The 9,012-nt window shown below is 44.1% G+C and overlaps 1 pseudogene across 1 annotated transcript; it reads right to left on the bottom strand.

Annotated features, from left to right (window-relative positions):
- On the bottom strand, positions 1–1,925 carry LOC308415465 (bromodomain-containing protein 7-like; annotated as a pseudogene). The gene has a single exon. The product of its transcript is annotated as a bromodomain-containing protein 7-like (transcript).
- Between the last annotated feature and the right edge of the window lie 7,087 nt (positions 1,926–9,012).

Below are 9,012 nucleotides of genomic sequence, written 5' to 3'. Positions count from 1 at the left end.
TCAGCTTGCGGTTGGCCCACACTCAGCAGAACTGGTCTCCTTAGGATCTTCACAGTCTTCTGGCAAACTGTTTCCCACGATAGGGGAAGAAATAGAAATCCCCATCACTTTCTGGACTCCGTGTCTGCTCACAACATCACCTGGAGTCCCTTGCTGTGTGAGTTCTTTAAGGTTGTTAGTCACTTGTTCAGTAAGGTACATTTCTCTGTAAGAAGGGCCCAGGAGACAGATCATATTGGGAGGAGGCCTAGTGCTCAGCCGCTCATTCTGTGCATCCTGGAGCTCTCTGAGCAATCGTGTGGTCTCATCAAGCTTCCTCTGGAACACCTCAGCCTCTTTGGAGTCAAAGTCCTCAGCTGGAGCACCACAGTTTGTTACTGCTTGCAGCGCTGTGAGCCTGTCCTGACTTCTGGACTCCAAACGCCCTGTTGGCTCTATTTGTGTAATCTTTGCTTCTTTTGCAGTATCCAATGCTCTGGCCTAGCCTTCATCTTCAGGTGATGACATGTCCAAGTTCTGCAGGCTCCTGGAATGGCCTCCTTTTGTTAGAACATCCAGTAAACTATCCGCCATAACATATGGGTAATCTTGGCATATGGCCAAAAACTCAGAGATGCCGAAATTGTTTGGAAGATCAGAGTCTTCCCCGTATGCTGAGTAGATTAAATCAGAATCATCTTTGCTGATATTGGGAAACGTAGAGTCATAATGTAGGGTCCATAAGAACTGTAGGGTCCATAATTCAAGTATAATACTGGGGTTACTCTGTTCCTTTTACCCTCTTTGAACCCCTGCAGGGTGTTCACTCCAGACTGCAGCCTTCCAGTTGTCATCCACAGCCTTGCAGGGCAGTAGCACAGTCTCACAATGGGGTCCACAGGAAGGAGAAGCCCCAGTGTTCTTGTTCCATCTGGTTTCCTTCCTTCAAATTCACACTGACCCTTTTGCCTCTCGACTCCTGGACAACTCGCTCAATCTGCTCATGTTCCCTTTCTGAGTTGCTGCTTCTCCATTTGTCTTCAAGCACATCTTTGTCTTTCTTTTTATTGTCCTTAGTGGGGTTTTTGAAGGCTTGTGTTTCAGATCTCCAGTCTTCCTCCCCGCGCCCCCCCCCCGCCAGCAGCCACTGTCCTTCCCACTTTGACAGGTATTTGTTCTGTCTTTCTGCTTCCGCGTTTTCTGCAAGTCTGACATGAAGTCTATACTCTGCTTCAGGCTCTGAGTTCTCTCCTGACTGAGAATTTTCATTCCTGAGTGCAATAGCTTCTTTGCAGCTTTGTAATGAATGGTCTCTGGCTTATCGTAAATCATTGCATGAGTACACATTAGCCTGAAGTTATCCTTTAGTTCTTTTGTGGATTGATAGTCACTATTCTTGATCTTTTCTTCCATGGTACTAAAATCCATTGGGTGTTTAATAATCATGGAGTATCCAGGAGCAAAAAAATCCGTTACAGGAAATGAAAAGAAAGCACTTGGGTCATTTCTTTGCAATAGTCTCATGAGTTGATTCAAAGCTTCCTGAAGGGGTGTCTGTTCTACTTCTCGTTTAGCTAAGGAGCTTGTGAGAGGCCTCTCAGGAGATATGTCTAATCTTATAGGGACATGACACTGGAGATCTTTGCCTCATTCTCCACACGGTCTCGATCCCGCTTCTTTCTATCCCCCTTGACTCTTCTCCGTTTTCTCCCCTTCTCTTCACCTGGAGCCTGCTTTCCTCCTTTCTTCCTCTTTTTCCATTTTCTGTCCTTGTGTTTGTCATGGTCGCTTCTGTCTTCGAAGAGGCTGGAGTCGTGTCCAGAGCTGCCCGTGGAGAGCTCAGTGACTTCGCTCTCTCCCACTTTGAGGACCAGCTTCAGGGGCTTCTCCACGTACTTCTCGCAGAAGTGTCAGTCCGACTCGTGCTTCTTGTGCTTCTTGCCCATGACCGACCGGGCCCCAGAGTTCCCCCCCCCCAACCCTTCCTACCCCCTCCAGGCCCAGGCCCTGCGGCGCCACTTCCGGTCCTGTCCAGGAGAGCAGCTGACGGCAGGAGCAGCAGGGCTGTGAGACCCCGCGCCCTGAGGCAGGGGGACCGCATACCCCCGGCAGCTAGAGGTCTCTCACGAGAAGACCCAATAATAGCATTGTTAAAATCAATTGGATTTTAGGCAATTGAGATTGTGCAGTTAGAACAATCACTAGGTTTGACTACTTGAATGCCACAGTGGAACGTGAGAACCTATTTCCAGGGCTTTTTCTCCAACTTTCACATGCATTCCATGGGATTGATGTGACTCTGTATTCACACCACACACACAAATACACACATGCTGCACACAAATATGCACAAGTAATAATAAATTAAAATTAAAAATAAAATGAATTTGATTCATAATACCCACTAAAATAATAAACAAGAACACCAGCAAAAATTAATTTGCAAAGTAGTTAAAAACATTCACATTGATTTCAGTTTTAGTGATAAAATTACATTTTCTTGTTAGAAAGAAAAATGATAAAAAAAATTCACATATTGAGTTTCCTTTATATCATGGAATTTCATACTTTGAATTAAAAAGTAAATTAATGACTTATTCATATTCCTCCTATTATTAATATAGACTCTCAAAGTATTAAAATTTCAGTATACTAAATAATAGCTTTGTATGGTTTCTTGTTAACATTGCATTATTTTGGCATTTTATATTAAATAAAATGTTATTAAAGAAAAATCCTGGGAGGGAGTACCAGAAAGGGGTAACATCTGGAATATAAATAGAGTAAAATAATTATTAATTTAAAAAGATGAAGTTCATTTCTTCTTTGCCTTTTAATTTTCCTCGCTGAAATGTAGTCCTTAGCACACATTCTATGCACAGGAAAAGTTTTGTCACATTACACTCACCCATGTTGGAAGTTGTGGCCGAAGCATAGGGTTTTAGTAACAGGCATTCTCAATCCAATGGTAAGGAATAGAAAGGGGCAGATGTTAGAAACTTTGGCCAGTTTTGCAGTCCAACCAAACAGACCCAGTTTAACTTGAAGATCTGTGATTTTTTTTAATATTGAAGGCTTTCTTTTATATTTTGAGGTGCTACTCATTAGGTGTAAGGCTGTTTTCAGGATCATTCTTCCATGTTCGTAAAGATCATAGATGTTTAAAGTGGAATTTTTTATTATATCATCTTATATCAATTGATTTTTATAGATGATTTAAGAAATTAGAATCCTGAAAAGAATTGTATGTTCTTAGGAAGTGAGGCTAATTATTTTTTTTAAACAACTATGATGAGTTTGAAAGAAAGTGAGAAGGGGTATTTGAGGGAGTTTGGATGAAGAAAACCATAAGGGTGAAACGTTGTAATTGCTGTGAGTATCTACCACAGAAGACTATTCAAACATAAATTTAAACCAGTAGGAAGTTTTTACTGACCCCTGGCAAGGGGTGGTGATGCTGTTCTTATGTTCATCCTAGCTTGATGCCTGGCTTGCTGTCCAAAGCTGTTTTGTGCCCAGGACATATAAAAATGAAATCAGGTCCAGGTCATGCAGTGCAGGAGGTGGAAGACAGACAGAGACCTGCCTTCTGCCATGCTGAGCCCTGCAAGCATGTAAGGATGCCCAGAGATCTGTCCTCCAGCACATGGTACTAGCAGGTAAGGATGCCCAGAGATCTGTTCTCCAGCACATGGTACCAGCAGGTAAGGATGCCCAGAGATCTGTCCTCCAGCACATGGTACCAGCAGGTAAGGATGCCCAGAGATCTGTCCTCCAGCACATGGTACCGGCAGGTAAGGATGCCCAGAGATCTGTCCTCCAGCACATGGTACCGGCAGGTAAGGATGCCCAGAGATCTGTCCTCCAGCACATGGTACCAGCAGGTAAGGATGCCCAGAGATCTGTCCTCCAGCACATGGTACCGGCAGGTAAGGATGCCCAGAGATCTGTCCTCCAGCACATGGTACTAGCAGGTAAGGATGCCCAGAGATCTGTCCTCCAGCACATGGTACTATCGGGTAAGGATGCCCAGAGATCTGTCCTCCAGTACATGGTATTATCGGGTAAGGATGCCCAGAGATCTGTCCTCCAGCACATGGTACTATCGGGTAAGGATGCCCAGAGATCTGTCCTCCAGTACATGGTATTATCGGGTAAGGATGCCCAGAGATCTGTTCTCCAGCACATGGTACTAGCAGGTAAGGATGCCCAGAGATCTGTCCTCCAGCACACAGTACCAGCAGGTAAGGATGCCCAGAGATCTGTTCTCCAGCACATGGTACCAGCAGGTAAGGATGCCCAGAGATCTGTCCTCCAGCACACTGTACTATCGGGTAAGGATGCCCAGAGATCTGTCCTCCAGCACATGGTACCAGCAGGCCTTAGACACACCGAACCTCACTTGCTACCACACAGTGACGTGCTGCAGGAAGTGTACATACCTTTGGCCACATGACACCCGCAGACGTGCCCTCTGGTGCATTGCACAGGTGAGCTGTAGACACCCCACCCCTGAAGATGCCACCCAGGAGCCCACCAGTCCTGTAACTAGTCTGCAGTGGGAGCCACCACAGTGTGTGAGTGTGTGGTGGACAGATGGGAGAGAGAAAGAAGAGGGGCAGCTTGAACATTATGGGGAGAAATGGAACTAGAGACTCCAGACTGGAGAGGAGGAGCCTGTTGTGAGTGGCTTGCCCTGCCACCTGGAGTCATAGCGAGGTTAGCCAGAGGTGCCTCAGAGGGCCATGTCTAGGTCTGTGGCTATGCAGCTGCAGGGGTTGGTGGTGATGTCTGTGGTTCACATTACTGCTTGAGAACATGGGGACATCTTCGGTCCAGGGAGCTGCTTGTGATGGATGTTCCAGGGCTGTTCACAACTATTTGTAGACGTGCTCTGGGGAACTGGCCTCACATCTCACTGGCAGCAGCACCCTGGAAAGCAGGTCTTGTGCCTCACCCAGGGAGCACAGTTAAGCGGAGCCTGATAGAGGGGTGTAGGTGAGCCAGCCTTGACGGCAGTAGGGTAGGAGAGCTGGCCTTGCCACTCATCTGCAGTGAGGTGGCATGAGTGCAGGGGTGATGCCCTTCACCCTCCTCCCTTGCCACCTGTGGTCGTCAAGGGAGCTGACCACAAGGTCATGAAAGTGGGAGAGCTAGCCCTACCCCCTAGCCTGGACAAGGGAATGGAGCTGGCCCTGATGGTGCCAAAAGGCATGGGTGAGTCACCATAAAGAAGAGTAGGGGAGCTAGCCTACTGTCACACAGGCTACTGTCACACAGGCTACTGTCACACAGGCTACTGTCACACAGGCTACTGTCACACAGGCTACTGTCACACAGGCTACTGTCACACAGGCTACTGTCACACAGGCAACTGCAAGTGGGAAATTGAGCCTCACACCTTGACTGAGCAGTGCAGTGGAACTGGTGGCCTGGGTGGGAATGAGTAGGATCTCGAGAACTTGAGAGCAGGACAGCTGGCCCTGCCTCCTGTTGATGGTGGCATTGGGTGGCCTAGACAGAGCAGTGCTAGAAAGATTGCCCTAGTGATGCAGATACAGGAGAACCAGCTCTCTGATGAGCTCAGCTATCAGGAAGGCCCAGATCCAGGGCTCTGAATTGTCCCATCACAACATCAATATCATCTGCAAACAACTGGGGTGAGTGAAAGGGTCAGTCCTGACCTTCCAGAGCTCCAGAATCTCCATGACACAGGGCAACAACTGAATAACTGGGAGGAGTCTCGGTGAGGATCCAGTACTGATGGGGTCATAGAAGCCAGAGATCTTGAGCCAAACTAGTGACTCATTGCAATGAATATTTCCAAGTGAAGATAATGTGGTCAGAGGGAATACACATGGTGGCATAAGATGGTTTCAACTATGAGACGTTTTCTATGTGCATGCATGTGTGTGTGTGTGTGTGTGTGTGTGTGTGTGTGTCTGTGTGTGTGCATGTGCACATGTGTGTGTTATTTCAATGAATATTTGCAAGTGAAAATAATGTGGACAGAGGAAATACACTATGGTGGCATACAATAGCTTCCACGATGAAATGCTTTCTATGTGCATGCATGTGCATGTGTGATTTTGGGGAAGAAGGTTACAAAGATGAAGGGAGGATATGAGGGGATGAAAAGATGAGTGGGACTGGGGTCTGTGATGTGAAATTCACAAAGAATCAATAAAATATTAAAAAAATGTATTAGCCAGTCTATGTTCAGGATCCCAGTGTAGCTCCGAGTCCTTTTCAGGGTTAGCTTTTAAGCACAAAATCTATACCCTGGATGGACATCCTTCAGTTAAAAAAAAAAAAAAAAACAGCCAGAAAGCAATTAAATATATGTAGAGACTTTCCCAGATCTATTGCTTTTGATGGATTAAGCCTTTGTTTTAGTTTTGGCTGGTGGTGCTCTCTCCATGCTGAGTTGTGTGGCCTGAATTGTACTCCCAATATGAAGCCAGTTGTGCTATGTTATGGGGTCCTACTAAGGTTTGAAGCCCTGTTACATTCCCCATAAGTCTTAGAGAATATGGACTCATCCTGCTCTGAATAAGTGTAGTTAGTCCTCAGGACCATTACTTTTATTGGACTAATACATAATTGGTCATATATCTTAAGATGCAGAGCCCTATCATTAATCCAATCAAAATGAGACTTCAAGGCCCAGCCAGTGCTCATAGCATAATAGTTAGTCATGGGTACCAAGAAAACAGAAACTGGGTACCAATTATATATTTATGTCTTTGTCTCTTTCTCTTTTTGAGGTTTTCCCCAACTATGGCAATATTTTCCCTTATTACTGATCAATTAACATATAAACTACAGGTTTCTCTCAAAGCTGTACATAATTTTTTACATACCATTTTTGCAATGTAATCTAACTGTAGTTTTAATTCATAAATGTAAAAATTTAGCATTTCTAGGTCTTGATTAGCCTGTCAGGGCAGGAAGTTGAGGGACCATGGCATGATGAAACATTAATGAATCTATAGTCTGTCATGACCATCTTCTTTCTTTATAGATCATACCATGGACACACACAATAGTAAAAGTATAGCAACTGTCTGTGTATATTGTATAAGACTTAAGCTTGGATCAAATACTTGCTCTCTGTACCTGACGTGGGCCCAAATCTTTTTGGTTAAAGTAACTACTGTAGCTCCTACATACCTAGTTTCATCTTTTATCTTCTGACAGTCATGGATGAGCAGGTCTTTTTCAGGCAAAAGTGTAGCAGTATTAATGGCTAAGGTTTTCACTGGATTCTAGGGTGGGCCAAGAGTAAGGTATGATACCAGACCACATAGCCATTAGACAGCTCTTGTTCTGGTGTTGCTTGAAGTGGGGCTTTAGTCACATAGTGGGGTTCCAGGAGTATAAGATTTTGACCCAACTCTTTGAGATAACCCAAGCTGCCAAAAACAGCCTGCTATTCCAGTGGTACCTTCATTTTTTCTCTACCCCTCCCCCTACCTCCATTGTACTTGAGACTCCTGAACCACACAGGTTAGCTTCCTTTTCTCCACCTATCTTCCATGCTGACTGAGCCCTCTAGACCAAGCCAAGCTGCCTTGAGCATCCTGTTATCCCAGAGGGAACTCCATTCCCTACCAATTTACCTCCACCTTCATCTGTCTCCTGAAAAACACAGTTAAGTTTCACTTCTCCCATCCTGCTGGCAGAGTCCTCTGGGACAAGCCAAGCTACCATGCATATCCTGCTAGCCCAGGGAGATCTCCATTCTCCTTTGATCACTCTTTGTCCACTTTCATTAAACCTGAGGGTCTTGAACCATACAAAACTGCAGGTCTAGAAACATACAGCCCAAGGATATTCATCAGAGACATGCCACATCAAGACCATCAAGAATCACAAACCTGCCAGTACCTACTACAAGAACATCCAGGGACCAGAGGCATCCAGCTGGAGAAAGGCCCTAAAAAGAACAAAATCAACAAAAGCTAAGGCAATATGACACCTCCAAAGCATGTACCTGACTATAGCAAGTCCTGGATATCCTAAAACAACACAACACAAATGCACAAAAATGGCCTTAAATCCAATCTTATAAAGATGATAGAGGCCTTTAAAGAGAAAATGAATAATAAATCCCTCAATGAAATATAAAAATGCAATCAGATAGACCTATTTAAAAAGGAAACAAATAAATCTCTTAAAGACATACAGAAAATGCAATTAAACACAAAAAGGAAATAAATAAAACTGTGCCAGATCTGAAAGTCAAATAGAAGCAATAAAGAAAATACAAACTAAGGAAATCCTGTAGATGGAAAACCTAGGGAAGAGAACAGGAACAACAGATGCAAGTATCACCAACTGAATACAGGAGATGGGAGAAATAATCTTAGGCATAGAAGAGACAATAGAAGATATTCATATATCAGTCAAAAAATGTTAAACTTAAGAAATTACTGACACAACGTAGTCAAGAAATCTGGGATACCATGAAAAGACCTAACCTAAGCATGATATCAATAGAAGAAGGTAAAGAGTCCCAGCTCCAAGGCCCAGAAAATAATTCCCAAAAAATTTATACAATAAAACTTGTCTAACCTAAAGAAAGAGATGCCTGTAACCTTACAAGAAGCCTATAGAGCACCAATTACACTGGACCCAGGAAAAAAATCCTCCCAACACACAACAATGAGAACACAAAATCTATAGAACAAAGAAAGAACAGTGTAAGCAGCAAGGCCAGCAAGGGAAAAGTCCAGGTAACATAAATAGGCAGAACTGCCAGAATTCCACACAACTTCTTATAGCCAGAAGGGCTTGATAAGATATTTTGCAACCTATAAAAATCCACAGGTGCCAACCTAGATTAATATATACCCAGCAAGACTCTCCATCATGATACTTGGATAAAACAAGATATTTCAAGCTGACCTAGACTACTATTCCCAACAAAATTCTCCATCACCATACATGGATAAAACAAAATATTTAAAGACCAATCCAAATTCAAACAATACCCATCTACAAATCCAAGCAATTGAGCCTAAGAAGAAA

This window comes from Micromys minutus (assembly GCF_963924665.1).
Source record: "Micromys minutus genome assembly, chromosome: X".
NCBI lineage: Eukaryota > Metazoa > Chordata > Mammalia > Rodentia > Muridae > Micromys > Micromys minutus.
Note: the sequence above shows the minus strand (reverse complement) of the source record. Positions and strands in the feature narration are given on the sequence as shown.